The 20,633-nt window shown below is 37.8% G+C and overlaps 1 protein-coding gene and 1 non-coding gene across 2 annotated transcripts in view; both read right to left on the bottom strand.

Annotated features, from left to right (window-relative positions):
* DACH2 (dachshund family transcription factor 2) overlaps window positions 1-20,633 on the bottom strand; it is a 772,461-nt gene that overhangs the window by 149,406 nt on the left and 602,422 nt on the right. The window lies entirely within an intron of this gene.
* Window positions 17,452-17,527, bottom strand: LOC125932464 (small nucleolar RNA SNORD55/SNORD39). Its single transcript, XR_007460625.1, has one exon. It is a non-coding gene; the product is annotated as a small nucleolar RNA SNORD55/SNORD39 (small nucleolar RNA).

Here is a 20,633-nt window from a genome sequence, read left to right as displayed (position 1 = left end):
TCTGCTCTGATCTTTATTATTTCTCTTCTTCTGCTGGGTTTAGGCTGCCTTTGCTGTTCTGCTTCTAGTTCCTTTAGGTGTGCTGTGAGATTTTGTATTTGGGATTTTCCTTGTTTCTTGAGATAGGCCTGGATTGCAATGTATTTTCCTCTCAGGACTGCCTTCGCTGCATCCCAAAGCATTTGCATTGTTGTATTTTCATTTTCGTTTGTTTCCATATATTTTTTAATTTCTTCTCTAATTGCCTGGTTGACCCATTCATTCTTTAGTAGGGTGTTCTTTAACCTCCATGCTTTTGGAGGTTTTCCAGACTTTTTCCTGTGGTTGATTACCAGCTTCATAGCATTGTGGTCTGAAAGTATGAATGGTATAATTTCAATTCTTGTATACTTATGAAGGGCTGTTTTGTGACCCATTATGTAATCTATCTTGCAGAATGTTCCATGTGCACTCGAGAAGAAAGTATATTCTGTTGCTTTGGGATGCAGAGTTCTAAATATATCCATCAAGTCCATCTGATTCAATGGATCATTCAGGGCCCTTGTTTTTTTATTGACCGTGTGTCTAGATGATCTATCCATTGCTGTAATGGAGTGTTAAAGTCCCCTGCAATTACCACATTGTTATCAATAAGGTTGCTTATATTTACGAGTAATTGTTTTATATATTTGGGGTCTCCGGTATTCAGCGCATAGACATTTATAACTGTTAGCTCTTCCTGATTGTTAGACCCTGTAATTATTATATAATGCCCTTCTTCATCTCTTGTTACAGCCTTTAATTTAAAGTCTAGTTTGTCTGATATAAGTATGGCTACTCCAGCTTTCTTTTGGCTTCCAGTAGCATGATAAATAGTTCTCCATCCCCTCACTCTCAATCTGAAGGTGTCCTCAGGTCTAAAATCAGTCTCTTGTAGACAGCAAATAGATGGGTCTTGTTTTTTTATCCATTCTGATACTCTATGTCTTTTGGTTGGCGCATTTAATCCATTTGCATTCAGTGTTATTATAGAAAGATATGGGTTTAGGGTCATTGTGATGTCTGTATGTTTTATGCTTGTAGCGATGTCTTTGGTACTTTGTCTCACAGGATCCCCCTTAGGATCTCTTGTAGGGCTGGTTTAGTGGTGACAAATTCCTTCAGTTTTTGTTTGTTTGGGAAGACCTTTATCTTTCCTTCTATTCTAAATGACAGACTTGCTGGATAAAGGATTCTCAGCTGCATATTTTTTCTGTTCAGCACATTGAAGATCTCCTGCCATGCCTTTCTGGCCTGCCAAGTTTCAAAAGAGAGATCAGTCATGAGTCTTATAGGTCTCCCTTTATATGTTAGGGCATGTTTATCCCTGCTGCCTTCAGAATTTTCTCTTTATCCTTGTATTTTGCCAGTTTCACTATGATATGTCGTGCAGAAGATAGATTCAAGTTACGGCTGAAGGGAGTTCTCTGTGCCTCTTGGATTTCAATGCCTTTTTCCTTCCCCAGTTCAGGGAAGTTCTAAGCTATTATTTCTTCAAGTACACTTTCAGTACCTTTCCCTCTCTCTTCCTCCTCTGGAATACCAATTATGCGTATATTATTTCTTTTTAGTGTATCACTTAGTTCTCTAATTTTCCCCTCATACTCCTGGATTTTTTTATCTCTCTTTTTCTCAGCTTCCTCTTTTTCCATAATTTTATCTTCTAGTTCACCTATTCTCTCCTCTGCCTCTTCAATCCGAGCCATGGTCGTTTCCATTTTATTTTGCATCTCGTTTAAAGTGTTTTTCAGCTCTTTCTGACTGTTCCTTAGTCCCTTGATCTCTGTAGCAATAGATTCTCTGCTGTTCTCTATACTGTTTTCAAGCCCAGCGATTAATTTTATGACTATTAATCTAAATTCACTTTCTGTTATATTATTTAAATCCTTTTTGATCAGTTCATTAGCTGTTGTTATTTCCTGGAGATTCTTTTGAGTGGAATTCTTCCATTTGGTCATTTTGGATAGTCCCTGGAGTGGTGGGGACCTGCAGGGCACTTCCCCTGTGCTGTGGTGTATAACTGGAGTTGGTGGGCGGGGCCACAGTCAGACCTGATGTCTGCCCCCAGCCCACTGCTTGGGCCACAGTCAGACTGGTGTCTGCCTTATTTTCCTCTCTCCTAGGGGCGGGATTCACTGTGGGGTGGCGTGCCCCATCTGGGCTACTTGCACACTGCCAGGCTTGTGGTGCTGGGGATCTGCTGGGGTGGGTAGGCAAGGTGCATGGGGGCAGGAGGGGCAGGCTTAGCTCACTTCTCCTTAGGTGATCCACTTCAGGAGGGGCCCTGTGGCAGCAGGAGGGAGTCAGACCCGCTGCCAGAGGGGTGGCTCTGCAGAAGCACAGCTTTGGGTGTTTGCTCGGAGCAAGCAAGTTCCCTGGCAGGAACCGGTTCCTTTTGGGATTTTGGCTGGGGGATGGGCGAGGGAGATGGCGCTGGTTAGCAGCTTTGTTCCCCGCCAAACTGAGCTCTGTCATCCTGGGGCTTAGCAACTCTCCCTCCCTTTGTCCTCCAGCCTTCCCTCTTTCCGAGCAGAGCTGTTAACTTATGACCTCCCAGATGCTATGTCCCGCTTGCTGTCATAACACACTCCATCCGGCCCCTCCGCTTTTTCAAGCCAGACTGGGGGCTCTGCTTGGCCGGCGGGCTGCCCCTCTGCCCGGGCTCCCTCCTGCCAGTCTGTGCAGTGGGCACCGCCTCTCTGCCCTTCCTACCCTCTTCCGTGGGCCTCTTGTCTGTGCTTGGCTCCAGAGACTCCGTTATGCTAATCCTCTGGTGGTTTTCTGGGTTATTTAGGCAGGTGTATGTGGAACCTAAGTGAGGTGAGGACGCGCAGTGAGTCCAGCATCCTCCTATGCCGCCATCTTCCGAAAAAAAAAACCTCAATTTATATTTAAATGGGATTCTTTATTTATTGTTCACAGCCTACTAAATCCCAACACATAAGCACTATTAAGCCCAGACTCATTCTTGTAAGGATGAAGAGTTAAATATGCACTGGCAAACCACACAGACTCAGCTTATTAGGGCTGGCAATGCATCAAAGGTAACAAAAAATGTCTGGCCAATTTACAAACTTTTGTTTCCAAGGATGACAATCAGGCATGATGAATATATTTGGAAAAAAAAAAAATAACATCACCTATGCCTCAGAATGAAAGCAAAGAATTTATGTTACATTTTAAAACTAACTTTTTGGGGTGCCTTGGTGGCTCAGTTTGTTGAGCGACTTTGGCTCAGGTCATGATCTCGCAGTTCATCCGTTCAAGACTCATGTCCAGCTCTGTGCTGACAGCTCAGAACCTGGAGCCTGCTTCAGATTCTGTATCTCCCTCTCTCTCTGACCCTACCCTGCTCATTCCCTCTCCTTCTCTCTCAAAAAATAAATAAACATTTAAACAGTTTAAACTAACTTTTCAAAATTTTATAAAATAATAGTAGCTCCAGAGTTATTGACATTATAACACTATAGGCATCTCAAAAGTTTGGATTTGTCTATAATATTTTTTGCATTAGTCTGTCTACAGTAATAATATTTTTTTCCCAGGCTATAGAACAGAACACAGCACAGATCCAAACTCTAAATAAAAGTGGGATGAACTTTTGATAGATCAGTGTCAGGACAATTTATACTTAGGTTTTCACACAAATTTCCTAAACTGACCCAAGTTAACAGTGTACAATACAAAGTAGCCTTGGAATTTTGGTTTCAAATTAAGAAACCTCAACAGTTAGTTTGGGGAGAAAATGCTAGAAATTATTATATTCCAAGCTCAATTAACAGCTCAATTCACACATGTTTACTTCATGCAGTCTAGAAACATTTTATAAAGTGAACATGAAAATTTTAAACTATTGAAGAAATTGAGATGAGAAGGAATATTTACAGGATATAACTTGGATAGGTCAGTGTAGAAGATAGACAATGGTGTAAGATACAGTTGCCAAGGGGTAGCTTAAGAAGAAGTGTATAAGGGGCTACTGGGTGGCTCAGTTGCTTAAGCAGGTGACTTGATTTTTGGTTTGGTCATGATCTCATGGTTGGTGGGATTGAGCCCTGCATCAGGCTCCATGATGATGACGCACATCCTGCTTGGGATTCTCTCCATGTCTCTCTGCCCTTCCCTTGCTCATGATCTATTTCTCTCTCTAAATAAATAAATAAAACTTAAAAAGGCTGGGGGGGGGGGAGTATATAAAAGGACATAGAGAATTGGAACCGTGGATACCAAGGAAGCAAGCAGTTTCATAGTTTTGTCCACTTTCTCCCTTCTGTGTCACTGACAAATGGGACAAAATTTGTGGTAATTCTATTGAATTCAGCATCCAGTGTGTGTATGACAAAGAGATACCTACTCCTTAAGCAGCACTGTGTTATAGAAAAGCTCAAAGAAAAATCCACTAGCTCTTGTTAAAATATATTTGGCTTGAAAATAAAATACTCTAAAGTGACCTATTTTATTATTTCACATTTCATTTTAAAAGTTACTGTCATTTATTTATCGTTTGTTTCAGCCATTGCATCTATGTAATAATATGTATAGATAATATGCTTCTGAATATTAAATTCATAAAAACATACTTGCTATGTACTTATTTTGGCAAATCAACAAAATTTGTTGATCAAATGAAAAGAATTTTTTTTAGATTTCTATTACTGATATTTTGTAAGTGATATAAAAAATGACTTATTTTTACCAAATAAAGAATTTACGTTTCCAAACTGTTTTCTCACGATGTTTTTTTTCTTTTTTATGTTCAGTTTTTTTTCAATTTTGAAGCATATTTTCAATATGGCAGTAGATACAATAATATTTCACAGTCTGTTATTTGATAGGAGAGAAAAATAAATGATATTATATCTTTGAATTCAGAATATCTGTTCTTTGTTTCAAATGAAAATAGGCCATTTATTATCATAAGATATCATGGCATGAAAGGACTTCATGGCTACAGTACTCAGTGGGAATATACCATCTAAAAACGTATTATTTTTGAGATGTGAACACTTGAACCTTTGTATTTTTTCTTTAAAATATAGGTTACATTTTTACCAGGTAGCACCTTGATTATCTTAAAAAAATATTAACAGCTTGCATCTTCATACCAATGCTCAGTTACAAATTCCAAATATTTTGTCTCATTTCTTGTGAGCAGTGCCATCTGCCAGAGGTGGCATTTCATGGCTATTTACTCTCACTCCCTCCAAGAATCCATCTGCCACTATGTAATGCTGCCTGAATAAAGGGGATTAAGACTCTGATACAACAGAGACTATTGATAATTTGGTATAATTGGGAAGAAATAAAGATAAATGAGGTTGAGGATGAAGAGGCAATTAGTTGAGCTGCCTGTACAGCTGTGTTCTCGGCCTAGCTCCCCTGGCCTTTTCATCAGTGAGGTATGTGCAAATTAACCATAATGACAAATACACATTTCACAAAGCTCTTGCACATAGTAAACCTTGATAATTAACTTTTCATTTCTGATAACTGAGTAAGTTGTTTTGGTAAAGTTGTTTTAACATGTTCTCAATGTCCGTATCACACAGGACTTCTGCATCTGCTATACTTTAGGAATAATCTACCCTACAACTCATTTCCTTGTTTTCAGTTGATGTCAGGCTACTGTTTACAACATGAGTACAGTGAGGATTTCTTTTACCTTAATTATGGTCCAGTGTTTAGGACATAATAGCAATGTTTTCTTTTTTATATGATTAGAAGCCAAGAGAACTCTTCAGAGTCAATGAAAGAAACTTCTCTTCTAATTTTAGGAATATAGTATGAAAATAGCATTATTTTTGAGAGTTTTCAATGAAAAAGTATGGACTGCTTTACAAACCAGCTCTAATGGATCTTTAGAGATTGGAAAAGCCAATATTTTCATGGATAGAAGTTTACATAATGATATTAAGGTCATCATTGTCATTATTATGCTTCCTTTAAAAAATAATGTTTATTTATTATTGAGAGACAGAGAGAGGCAGAGCATGAACGTGGGAGGGGCAGAGAGAGGAGGAGACACAGAATTCGAAGCAGGCTCCCGGCTCTGAGCTGTCAGCACAGAGCCCTATGAGGGGCTCAAACTCACAAACCGCAAGATCATGACCTGAGCCAAAGTTGGATGCTTAACCAACTGAGCCACCCAGCCACCCCTCATTATTATGCTTCCTAAATGAAAGTGGCAATTCAATAAAAAGTTAACCACAAAGATGTTTAGGCACTGACTAACTTCATTCTAAGATCACTTTTCCTAACCACAGAAATGGTTATGCCAGGTATTTAGTTAAGATGCTATCATAGGAACTAAATATTTTGAAGTCCAGTATTTCGAAAGGTAGCTTTTCTTCTACTTTGCCATTGAAATTATTCTAATTATTTCTTGTGTTTAATAAAAAATCATATCACTGTGTGCCTCTCTGTTTTTAGTCCATGTAAGAAAACAATAAATCTACACTAATAAATTTAGAATATGTAACTATACTAATAGAGTGTAGGCTGATGAATTTCTCACCACATTATAAAAAGAGCTGTATCAAGAAAATAAACACTTTTTCAATTTTTATGTGTTTCACTCACATAACAAACTAGGCTAAAATTATTTATGTTAAACAAAGAGAATATTATTTACAAATGCTTGTCAACTCAGGAAAACATGTCTAGTAGGGTGACTCTTAATGGTTACATCCTTATCTCTTGAATACCACCAAACTAATCTTTTGAGTTTTTATGAGTTGTGCAGTGTGGTAGCCATTAGCCACGTGTTGCTATTTAAATTATTTAAATAAATAAAATTAAGAATTCAATTCCTCAATAACACTAACCACATTTCAAGTGCTTTATTACTCACAGCTGTCTAGTGGTTATCATGTTGGGCATCATGAAAAATCATTTTCATCACTAGAGAAATTTCTCTTGGTCAGTTCTGGTCTATATTTCAGACTACTTCCCCATTAACGCAAATTAGTGATATTCAACTGTGGACAAAACTATAAATTAAAGAACAGATAAATCAAATATTGAACCTTCAATTTACAAAAGAATTCAGAATCTCTTTAATTTCATAATTAGGAGAGTAAGAAGCTCCAGTTAAAATAGCCTCAGTTGATAAATAACTAGAAACACATCATGGTGTGTTGTGTATGTGTGTATGTGTGTATATGTATATATGTATGTGTATATATATATACATATATATGTATATATATATATACATATATTACCTGTATATATGTATATCTGCTTTAGTTTTCTTTAGAATTATATTACTGCATAAGTTCAATACAGTAATTGTGTGTACACACACACGCACACATACACACACACACACACTTTATCTTATCACCATACTATTTAATGTATGCAGTAATATAATTCTAAAGAAAATCAGAAAAGTTTAATATTTTCATTAGAAATTATTTTTCACGGCGCCTGGGTGGCTCAGTCACTTAACAGTATGACTTCTGCCCAGATCATGAACTCATGGTTAATGAGTTCTAACCCCGTGTCAGACTCTGTTCTGACAGCTCAGAGCTTGGAAACTGCTTCAGATTCTGTGTCTCTCTCTATCTCATTCCTCCCCCACTTGCGCTTTGTCTCTATCTCTCTCCAAAAATAAAGATTAAAAAAATTTAGAAAAAGAAATTATATTTCATTGAAATGTGTCTTTTAAAAGAATTTACTGCAAATTTTAAAGTTTTTAATAGGGCTGATACTCCAGGTATATAATAGAATTCAGAGCTAAGGTACAATATATACAATTTTGATTTATAGGCAGTTTTTCTATAAATATGTTATTGAATAATTCTTACATTTAAAATTTTTTAAAATGTTTATTTATTTCTGAGAGAGAGAGAAACAGAGTGCAAACAGCAGAGGGACAGAAAGACACAGAACCTGAAGCAGGCTCCAGGATCTGAGCTGTCAGCACAGAACCTGACACGTGGCTGGAACTCACGAGACATGAGATCATGACCTGAGCTGAAGTTGGTTGCTTAAACGACTGAGCCACCCAGGTGCCCCAGTTCTTATATTTTTAAATCACAAAGAATGCTGATTTGAGAACCACAGCACCTAGTTTTATTATTTTTTTTCTTTAATTTTATAATCTTAGAAAATAATTCTCCTTCCAAGATGGTATTTATTTATTTATTTATTTATTGAAGTTTTTATTTAAATTCTAGTTAGTTAACATATAGTATAGTACTGATTTCAGGAGTAGAATTTAGTGATTCATCATTTACATACAACAACCAGTGCTCATCACAAACCATCACCCATTTAGACTCTCACCCTCATAACCTTCCATCAACTCTCAGTTTGTTCTCTATAGTTAAGAGTTTCTTATGGTTTGCCTCCCTATCTTTTTCTTCCCCCTTCCTTTATGTTCATCTGTTTTGTTTATTAAATTCCATATATTAGTGAAATCATATGGTATTTGCATTCTCTGACTGATTTCACTCAGCATAATCTCTGACTGGTTTCACTTAGCATAATATACTCTAGCTCTATCCACATCATCGAAAATTGCAAGATTTCATTCTTTTTTTGATGGCCGACTAATATTCCATTGTATATATATACCACAACTTCTTTATCCATTCATCAGTTAATGGACATTTGGGGTCTTTCCATAACTTGGTTATTGTTCATAATGCTCCAAAAACATCACGGTGCATGTGCCCCTTCGAATCACTATTGTTGCATCCTTAGGGATAATACTAGTAGTGTGATTGCTGGGTTGTAGGGTGGTTCTATTTTTAACTTTTTGAGGAACCTCCATACTACTTTGTAGAGTGGCTGCGCCAGTTTCCATTCCCACCAATGGTGTAAGAGGATTCCATTTTTCTGTATCCTTGTTAACATCCACTGTTTCCTATGTTGTTAATTTCAGTCATCCTGATAGGTGTGAGGGGGTATCTCGTTGTGATTTTGACTTGTATTTCCCTGATGCTGAGTGATCTTGAGCATTTTTAATGTGTCTGTTAGCCATCTGGATGTCTTCTTTGGAAAAATTTCTATTCATATCTTCTACCCATTTTTAACTGGATTATTTGTTTTTTTGATATTTACTTTGATAAGTTCTTTATAGATTTTGGATACAAACCCTTTATCAGGTATGTCATTTGCAAATATCTTCTCACATTCCATAAGTTGCCTTTTAGTTTTGCTGATTATTTCCCTCACTGTGCAGAAGTTTTATGTTTTATTGTTGAGTATTTTATTTTTATTATTTTTAATATGAAATTTATTATCAACTTGGTATCCATACAACACACAGTGCTCATCCCAACAAGTGCCCTCCTCAATACCCATCACCCACCCTCCCCTCATTCCCACCCCCGTCAACCCTCAGTTTGTTCTCAGTTTTTAAGAGTCTCATGTTTTGGCTCCCTCCCTCTCTAACCTCTTTTTTTTTCCTTCCCCTCCCCCATGGTCTTCTGTTAAGTTTCTCAGGATCCACATAAGAGTGAAAACATATGGTATCTGTCTTTCTCTGTATGACTTATTTCACTTAGCAGAACACTCTCTAGTTCCATCCACAATGCTACAAAAGGCCCTGTTTCATTCTTTCTCATTGCCACATAGTATTCCATTGTGTATATAAACCACAAATTCTTTCTCCAGTCATCAGTTGATGGACACTTAGGCTCTTTCCATAATTTGGCTATTGTTGAAAGTGATGCTATAAACATTGGGGTACAAGTGCCCCTATGCATCAGCACTCCTGTATTCATTGGATAAAATCCTAGCAGTGCTATTGCTGGGTCAGAGGGTAGATCAATTTTTAATTTTTTGAGGAACCTCCACACTGTTTTCCAGAGTAGCTGCACCAGGTGTCATTCCCACCAAGAGTGCAAGAGGGTTCCCATTTCTCCACATCCTCTCCAGCATCTATAGTCGCCAAATTTTGTTCATTTTAGCCACTCTGACTGGCTAGAGGTGGTATCTGAGTGTGGTTTTGAGTTGTATTTCCCTGATGAGGAGTGACAATGATCATCTTTTCATGTGCCTATTGGCCATCTGGATGTCTTGTGTCTATTCATGTTGTCTGCCCATTTCTTCACTGGATTATTTGTTTTTCAGGTGTGGGGTTTGGTGAGCTCTTTATAGATTTTGGATACTAGCCCTTTGTCCAATATGCCATTTGCAAATATCTTTTCCCATTCCGTCAGTTGCCTTTTAGTGTTGTTGATTGTTTCCTTTGCAGTGCAGAAGCTTTCTATCTTGATGAGGTCCCAATAGTTCATTTTTGCTTTTAATTCCCTTGCCTTTGGACATGTGTCAAGTAAGAAATTGCTGCGGCTGAGGTCAGAGAGGTTTTTTTTCTGCTTTCTCCTCTAGAATTTTGATGGTTTCCTGTCTCACATTCAGGTTCTTTATCCATTTTGAGTTTGTTTTTGTGAATGGTGTAAGAAAGTGGTCTAGTTTCAATCTTCTGCATGTTGCTGTCCAGTTCTCCTGGTACCATTTGTTAAAGAGACTGACTTTTTTCCATTGGATATTCTTTCCTGCTTTGTCAAAGAGTAGTTGGCCATACTTTTGTGGGTGTATTCTGGAGTCTCTATTATATTCCATTGGTCTGTGTCTATTTTTGTCCCAATACCATGCTGTCTTGATGATTACAGCTTTGTTGTAGAGGCTAAAGTCTGGAATTGAGATGCCTCCTACTTAGGTCTTCTTCTTCAATATTACTTTGGCTATTCGGGGTCTATTGTGGTTCCATACAAATTTTAGGATTGTTTGTTCTAGCTTCGGGAAGAATGCTGGTGTAATTTTGATTGGGATTTCATGGAATGTGTAGATAGCTTTGGGTAGTGTTGACATTTTAACAATATTTATTCTTCCAATCCCTGAGCATGGGATGTTTTTCCATTTCTATGTATCTTCTTCAATTTCCTTCATAAGCTTCCTATAGTTTTCAGCATACAGATTTTTACATCTTTGGTTAGGTTTATTCCTAGGTATTTTATGCTTCTTGGTGCAATTTGTGAATGGGATCAGTTTCTTTATTTGTCTTTCTGTTGCTTCTTTATTAGTGTATAAGAATGCAACTGATTTCTGTACATTCATTTTGTATCCTGCAAGTTTGCTGAATTCATGTATCAGTTCTAGCAGACTTTTGGTGGAGTCTATCAGATTTTCCATGTATAATATCATGTCATCTGCAAAAAGTGAAAGTTTAACTTCATCTATGCCGATTTTGATGCCTTTTATTTCCTTTTGTTGTCTGATTGCTGATGCTAGAACTTCCAACACTATGTTAAACAACAGTAGTGAGAGTGGACATCCCTGTCCTGTTCCTGATCTCAGGGGGAAAGTTCTCAGTTTTTCCCCATTGAGGATGAGTATGTGGGTGCTTAGGAATTTGTCCATTTCTTCCAGGTTTTCCAGTTTGCTGGCATATAATTTTTCATAGTATTCCTTGATAATTGTTTGTATCTCTGAGGGATTGGTTGTAATAATTCCATTTTCATTCATGATTTTATCTATTTGGGTCATCTCCCTTTTCTTTTTGAGAAGCCTGGCTACAGGTTTATCAATTTTATTTATGTTTTCAAAAAACCAATGCTTGGTTTCAATGTTCTACTCTACAGTTTTGTTTTGTTTTGTTTTGTTTTTTGATTCTATATTGTTTATTTCTGCTCTGATGTTTATTATTTCTGTTCTTCTGCTGGGTTTGGGGTGTCTTTGCTGTTCTTCTTCTATTTCCTCTAGGTGTGCTGTTAGATTTCGTATTTGGGATTGTTCTTGTTTCTTGTGATAGGCCTAGATTGCAATGTATTTTCTTCTCAGAACTGCCCTTGCTGTGTCCTAAAGCGTTTGGATTACTATATTTTCATTTTCATTTGTGTCCATATATTTTTTTAAATTTCTTCTCTAATTGCTTGGTTGACCCATTCATTCTTTAGTAGGGTGTTCTTTAACCTCCATGCTTTTGGAGGTTTTCCAGACTTTTTCTGTGGTTGATTTCAAGCTTCATAGCATTGTGTTCTGAAAGTATGCATGGTATGATTTCAATTCTTGTATACTTATGAAGGGCTGTTTTGTGACCCAGTATGTGATCTATCTTGGAGAACGTTCTATGTGCACTCGAGAAGAAAGTATATTCTTTTGCTTTGGGATGCAGAGTTCTAAATATACCTGTCAAGTCCATCTGATCCAATGTGTCATTCAGGGCCCTTGTTTCTTTATTGACCATGTGTCTAGATGATCTATCCATTGGTGTAAGTGAGGTGTTAAAATCCCCTGGAATTACCACGTTCTTATCAATAAGGTTGCTTATGTTTGTGATTAATTGTTTTATATATTTGGGGCTCCCGTGTTCGGCACATAGACATTTATAATTGTTAGCTTTTCCTGATGGATAGACCCTGTAATTATTATATAATGCCCTTCTTCATCTCTTGTTACAATTTTGTTTAATCTCTTGTTTAATCTCTACAATTTTGTTACAATCTCTCATTTAATTTAAAGTCTAGTTTGTCTGATATAAGTATGGCTACTCCAGCTTTCCTTTGACTTCCAATAGCATGATAGATAGTTCTCCATCCCCTCACTTTCAGTCTGAAGGTGTCCTCAGGTCTAAAATGAGTCTCTTGTAGACAGCAAATAAATGGGTCTTGATTTTTTATCCATTCTCATACCCTATGTCTTTTGGTTGGAGCATTTAGTCCATTTACATTCAGTGTTTTTATTGAAAGATATGAGTTTAGACTCAGTGTGATGTCTGTATGTTTCATGCTTGTAGTGATGTCTCTGGTACTTTGTGGTCCTTGCAACATTTCACTCACAGAATCCCCTTTAGGATCTCTTGTAGTGCTGGTTTAGTGGTGATGAATTCCTTCAGTTTTTGTTTGGGAAGAACTTTATCTCTCCTTCTATTCTGAATGACAGACTTGCTGGATAAAGGATTCTTGGCTGCATATTTTTTTCTGTTCAGCACATTGAAGATTTCCTGCCATTCCTTTCTGGCCTGCCAAGTTTCAGTAGATAGGTCTGCCACTAGTCTTATAGGTCTCCCTTTATATGTTAGAGCGTGTTTATTCCTAGCTGCTTTCAGAATTTTTTCTTTATTCTTGTATTTTGCCAGTTTCACTATGATATGACGTGCAGAAGATTGGTTCAATTTATGTATGAAGGGAGTTTTCTGTGCCTCTTGGATTTCAATGCATTTTTCTTTCCCTAGATCAGGGAAGTTCTCATCTCTGATTTGTTCAAGTACACCTTCAGCCCCTTTCTCTGTCTCTTCATCTTCTGGAATTCCTATTATATGGATATTGTTCCATTTGATTGCATCACTTAGTTCTCTAATTCTCCCCTCATACTCCTGGATTTTTTTTATCTCTTTTTTTCAGCTTCCTCTTTTTCCATAATTTTATATTCAAATTCACCTATTCTCTCCTCTGCTTCTTCAATCCATGCTATGGCCGCCTCCATTTTATTTTGCACCTCATTTATAGCATTTTTTCGCTCCTCGTGACTATTTCTTAGTCCCTTGATCTCTGTAGGAATAGATTCTCTGCTGTCCTCTATGCTTTTTTCAAGCCAAGTGATTAATTTTATGACTATTATTCTAAATTCTTCTGTTGTATTGTTTAAATCGTTTTTGATCAATTTGTTAGCTGTCGCTACTTCCTGGAGTTTCTTTTGAGGAGAGTTCTTCTGTTTCATCATTTTGGGTAGTCCCTAGGGTGGCTCCAAACTGCAGCACTTTCCATGTTGTCCAGAGTCACTTGTTTTGGTGGGCAGGGCCACAGTCAGACCTGATGTCTGCCCCCAGCTCACCGCTGGGGCCACAGTCAGACTCTTGTGTTCCTTATCTTCCCTTCCCCCAGGGGCAGGACTCACTGTACAGTGGTGTCGCCCCTTTCTGTGCTAGTTGCATACTGCCAGGCTTGTGGTGCTGCTTTGATGGGATCTGGCCTATTAGCTGGGGTGGATCTGCAAGGTGCACAGGGGTGGGAGGGGCAAGCTTAGCTGGCTTTGCCATTGGTGAACCCCTGCTGTAGGGGTCCTGCAGCACTGGAAGTGAGGCAGACCCATCAGAGGGATGGATGCACAGAAGCACAGCATTGGGTGTTTGCGTGGTGCAAGCAAGTTGGGTGATGGGAACTGGTTCCCTTTGGGATTTTGGCTAGGAGGTGGGAGAAGGAAATGGCACTTGCAAGAGCCTTTGTTCCCTGCTGACCTGAGCTCTGTCTTCCCGGTGTCCTCTCACTCTCCCCACTCTCCAAGGGCAGAGGTTTTCACTTTTAACATTCCAGATGTTAGGTCCCGCTGGCTGTCAGAACTCACGCAGTCGGGCCCCTCTGCTTTTTCATGCCAGACTTGGGGGCTCTGCCTTGCCAGGTGGCCTGCTCCTCCACTGCCCCGGCTCCCTCCTGTCAGTCCGTGTAGGGCACACCGCCTCTCTGCCCTTCCTACCCTCTTCTGTGAGCCTCTTGTCTACGCTTGGCTCCAGAGAGTTGGTTCTGCTAGTCTTCTGGTGGTTTTCTGGGTTATTTAGTCTGATGTGGGTGGAATCTAAGTGATCAGCAGGATGTAGTTAGCCCAGTGTCCTCCTACGCCGCCATCTTCCATGTTCTCTACCTATTGTTGAGTATTTTAGTATCAATTGTTATGATTGCAGTTATTACTGAATAGATAGCAAACTCATAGATAATTAGTATATTTCCCACCTTCCAACTGATGATCAAATTCCCACCCAAAAGCCAGACATCTTCATTCTGCCTCCTATGGGTCTCAATTTCCCTTTACATAAAATGATGGAGTGGAGCTGAATGCTCTCACAGGTTCATTCAAGCTCAGGCATTCTATAATTTTCTAAGTTGCTTCTAAACATAAATATTTCATTTCAAATAAGCAATGTAAAAAAGCAGTAAGAAGTTAAACACAAAATTTGGAGGAGTGCTTACCTTTGGCAGGGAGGCAGAAGTATAGGAAAAGGAATGGGCACATAAAAAAAATGCAAATTGTTGATAATGTTTTAGTTCTCGAGTTGCAAGGTGGGTTCACTGGCATTTATATTATTATTATTTGTAATTTACACATGTGTTACATTGTTTTACATTTTAAATTTTTTTTTAAAGATAATAATGGGAAAAACACACACAATAGACTTTGGATATTCCATTTGGCACTAAGAAGCAAATTATTTAGAATTAGGATGTGCTACATGAGTATATACAACATACTTCTTTTAATTAAATACTGATGGGAGAGGAGAAAATGATGTGTCCACATTGCTCAGAGTGTTCAAAACTAGCTCAAAACTGTTATTTCTTTATGAGATAGGAATCTTGTATTTTCCTCATTTTTCGAATATGACAAACCAAAATCCAGAAAAGTAACTGATTTGTAATTCATGCAATAAGTCATTCCTAAGCTAGAAAACATATATATACTGTTATATATATATATATATATATATATATATATATATAATATATATATATATATTATACTGAATTGTGGCTTTCAAAACTGTCAAATGAGAGATTGTGTCTAGGTAGGGGCAGGTGATTTCTCTTCTGAGAGTCTGTAAAGTGACTTTCAAACAACAGCAATAAATGATGCCTTCTGAATGTACATGTAAAAATGAACCAATGATGAATTTGGGCTCTCACTGAGAGCATAAAGAAAAGAGCAGAGGGTTGCAATAAGTCTTTACAGTTCTAAGGAATTATGTAAGAAACAAAATTATCCAAAGACTCTTCCTCTATAACACTTTTGTTTTCAAAGTTACTGAACTAAAACTAGTGAAATTTATTTTACTAAGTTAATGCTTCTTTTTCTAGTACAATGCATGGATTAACAGACAAACTAATATGGAATATAGCTGATCCTGAATTAGAATTAGAATTAGAATTAGAATTAGAAGCTATCACATATATAAAATTAGGATCACTGAGAATTGTAGTGTTATAAAATAATTATATTTATTTGCAGCTGTATCCAGTCCACTTTATACTCATATAGTATAGATGACATAGTTTTTTGTCACTGTACTAAATGAAATTCAACTGTTACATCCCTAAAAATGAAACAATTCAATCCAAGTGAATATGCACTAAGAATTTGGGTTGTGAGTCCATTACTATTAATATATTTAATATATCTTTTTGAAAACACCCTATTCCCATTTATTTCTGTCACCAGCAATTGTATCTTTACCAAATGGCTACATAGCACTGACTCCACAGAAAAGACAACTAAACCACAATAAGGGGTAAATGAAAATATGCTGGTTAGTTGGTCATCATACATTATCCATATCCTACTCCTTCATGTTACAGATAAGAGAAACAACAAATTCTAATTTGTGCTTATAGTAACAGCCCATTTCAGCTGAAACTTTTTTTTGTTTCTTAATTTTATTTTTTTATATTTACATCCAAATTAGCATATAGTGCAACAATGATTTAAGGAGTAGATTCCTTAATGCCCCTTACCCATTTAGCTCATCCCCCCTCCCACAACCCCTCCAGTAATCCTCTGTTTGTTCTCTATATGTAAGAGTCTTATGCTTTGTCCCTCTCCCTGTGTTTATATTATTTTGGTTTCCTTTCCCTTAAGTTCATCTGTTTTGTCTCTTAAAGTCCTCTTATGAGTGAAGCCATATGATATTTGTCTTTCTCTGATTAATTTCACTTAACATAATACCCTCCAGTTCCATCCACGTAGTTGCAAATGGCAAGATTTCTTTCCTTTTGATTTCTGAGTAATACTTCATTGTATATATATACTACATCTTCTTTATCCATTTATCCATCAATGGACATTTGGGTTCTTTCCATACTTTCACTATTGTTTATAGTGCTGCTATAAACATGGGGGTGCAGATGTCCCTTCAAACAGCACACCTGTATCCCTTGGATAAATGCCTAGTAGTACAATTTCTAGGTTGTAGGGTAGTTCTATTTTTAATTTTTTCAGGATCCTCCATACTGTTTTCCAGAGTGGCTGCACCAGCTTTCACTCCCACCAACAATGCAAAAGAGATCCTCTTTCTTCACATCCTCACCAACATCTGTTGTTGCCTGAATTGTTAATGTTAGACATTCTGACAGGTGTAAGGTGGTATCTCATAGTGGTTTTGATTTGTATTTCCCTGATGATGAGTGAAGATGAGCATTTTTTCATGTCTGGGATGGTCATCTGTATGTCTTCTTTGGAGAAGTGTCTATTCATGTCTTTTGCCCATTTCTTTGCTGGATTATTTGCTTTTTGGGGTGTTGAGTTTGATTACTTCTTTATAGATTTTGGATACTAACCCTTTATCTGGTATGTTGTTTGTAAATATCTTCTCCCATTCTTTCGGTTCCCTTTTAGTTTTGCTGATTGTTTCCTTAGCAGTGCAGAAGATTTTTATTTTGATGAGGTCTAAGTAGTTCATTTTTAGTGAAACTTTTTAAATGATCTTTTTTCCCTCACATGCTCAGCTCTCCAAGTTTGGCTCCCCAGTGCACACTCAGGAGTTGACATTGCCAAGGTGTTATCATCCACTAAATTGCCACTTTTTAGATGGAGGAAACAGATTCATACAGATGAGGGTTAAATATCATACTATCACATAGTGGTTGAACTGCTAAAAACTGTTTTTGTTCATCAGTCAAAAAGGTAGGTAGAGAGGTATGTCTGCACTAAAGCACAGGGGCAGGATAGGGATCAGCTCAAACTGGAATCTGGGGTAGATTTTACAGGGATATGAAAGAGGTACCTCTCCTGAGAGAGAAAAACAATCTCCATTATTAAAATAAATAATTGCCCCTCACATATGTGACAATTAGAATTTAGTAAGTATATTTTACATCCATAATGGTCTCTGATTTTCCCAACATGAAATCATGAAATGACATAAAACTGCTTTGAAACAAAAAGTTCTGTATGATCTATGTAACTATATTATTGTAATTATACAGAAAAATCTTACTAAAACCTTTTCCTTCCACATATATTTCCCAGAATTACCTTAAAAATTAAGAAAAAAAAAAGATGGTCACAAGGCCTAATTCACTTAAATGAACTATCTGCATACACTATCCAAGTTTATTAAATAATCATCACAGCTACTGGGTGTTTACAATAAAAAATGCCTAGTATTTGCCTAACATTAACTTTTCAAAGCACATTTGAATCTATTATTTTATTTTATCTTCACAACAGTTCTATGAGTGTCTCCAAGTAATGGACTATGTCTAATTCTCCTTAACAGCCATGCCACAGAGAAACAAAAGAAGAATAGATGGACTGGGTGGATCTATAAATGAATAAAAATAAAAATAACAAATATGTCATTTATTTTAGGGTATTTTTGGCAATATATCTATAATGTCTCCAATTCTATACTGTAATGATATTTTAGATGGCTAAGAATACAATCTCACCCTTATTCTTCTTTAGTATTATAGTTTTAAGATTGTTTCTTTTCTGTCTTATATTGCATTCATACCTTCAGAAATATCCTAATTCAGTAAAGTTTGTATAACTAAATTCAACTAAGACATGATGAGTTTCTCTGAGCACTTCCACAAATAGGTGAAAGAAATGTAGACATGACTACATTTGTTCTTTTTTTTTTTTTTTTTTTTGCTTATTTACTGACCATTCTAATAGGGTATTTTGGGATTTTATTTTATTTGAGCCTCTTTTATATTCAATATCATGACTTTTCCCAGATTTCCAAAGACTCCATTCCAATAATTAATTGGCTTTTGCTTTTGGGATATCTAGGCCCCCATTGGTGTGGTTTATGTTGTTCCACTTTCTTCTAGCTTTATATCTACTGACCAACACCCCCACTGTCTTCTATTTATTATGACACATGCTATAAAAATTATTAGCACCACAGCAACATATCTTATACTCTAAAGGGAAGGTTAAGATAAGTGAGTAATAGGAGAACCCTATGCTTTCCTCATCCCTTGAACATAGCTAGATAAATATCAATCATTCTGAACACCCAAGGAATCAGTCTGAGGACTGACAGAACAAATTGCAAAACTAGAGGGAGATGGGGGCCACATCATGGAAGGTAGGAGGTACTGAGATGTGTGATTTGGGGGAGAAAAGGATGATGGGTGCTGCAGAGGGGAAGGAACCATGATCATGGAGAAAGGGGATGTGGAGAGAGAGAGAGAAAGAGAGAGACAGAAAGAGCAGAGCACAGGGAAAACACTTCTCCAAAGCTATTGACCAGGAAAAGGAGAAGGGTTGATAATCATGAGATTTTATTTATTTAATTTTTTTCAGTTTATTTATTTATTTTGAGAAAGAGAGAGAGGGAGAGAGAATAAGTGTGAGTGGGAGAGGAGCAGAGAGAGAGGAAGAGAGAGAATCCCAAGCAGGCTCCATGCTGTCACACAGAGCCTGATGTTGGGCTCAATCTCATGAATCATGAGATCATGACGTAAGCTGAAATCAAGAGTTGAAAGTTTAACTGACTGAGCCACCCAGGCACCCCTATCATGAGATTTTAAAACCCATCGATTTCAAATACTGAAGTTTCAGAAGTCTGTGCCATGACTGGTGTTGAACCTAGCACATGCTGCATTGCTTCTGTGAATGAAGAGGCCCAAGAGCATGGCATGATCTGAGGATCCCCTGGGATACATTAGGAGAGACAGTTTGCCCTTCTTGGAATCTGGGATAGGTGGTATTGCCTTTGAGGGGAAAAAGAGCCAGTGGGTACCAACTGTGCTCCAAGCCCCTTAAGCATAGATGTAAAGACACCTGCTGAGATAGCTAACATGGACTCAGGCTTTTTGCAACACTTTAAACTCCAACCTGCTGTGCGTTAGTGTGACTGGCCTTTTGAGACAAACTGGAACCAGCCTTAGCAGGGTAAGACCCACCCCTAGAAGACCAGCATAGGCCCTTGCTACAACCAGGTCCTGAAAATTTGAAGTTTTGAAACCCAACCAGCACACCTGAAATAAAACACAGGTGTATCATGCTGCCAGGTGAGGAGATGGCTCAGACATATAAAGGGTGAAGGCAGGGATTTAAGGGATACTTGGGACACATGAGGGGAGATTGTTCACTCTTTTGTGAAGGCTTCCTAGACAATGTCAGGAATTAACTCACCTTTCTAGTGACTAGGGAGAAGACTGGCCCCATTTTTCTCCCTTGCCCATCAGCACAGACTGACTTCAGAGAGCAGAACAGCATCAACACTGGAAGCCTGAGCTGCTTACACCAATCCCCACCCCCTGCATTGCACAAGTGTTTCTTTACCAAGGCAACTGTGCCTGAGTGCCAGAGCAGTGGGCCCCTTCCTGATAAGACCAGCACAAACTTCCCACATATATCATGTCTACTGACCATAGAGTGCTGCAAAGATTAAGCTCTAATGGAAAGAAAATCAGGCCTCTTTTAACAAACAGACTAGAGAAAATCTAGTTAATGCTCACCCCACTCTGGACAAAGTCCAAATACTCCACACTGCAGGCAAGGAGAATCTCTGCAGAAGACTTGCCTGAGGGAAAGAGCACCCAAAACACAGAAGCAGAGTGCACACAGAATACACCAGAGACACTTCCTGAAACACCAGGTCCTGGAGAGTATATGACCTTTTCTTCATAAAGCAACTACTCTAAGGAGCAGGACACATA

This window comes from Panthera uncia, chromosome X (genome assembly GCF_023721935.1).
Source record: "Panthera uncia isolate 11264 chromosome X, Puncia_PCG_1.0, whole genome shotgun sequence".
NCBI lineage: Eukaryota > Metazoa > Chordata > Mammalia > Carnivora > Felidae > Panthera > Panthera uncia.
The sequence above is the reverse complement of the archived record's forward strand: the minus strand, read 5'-3'. Positions and strand labels throughout refer to the sequence as shown.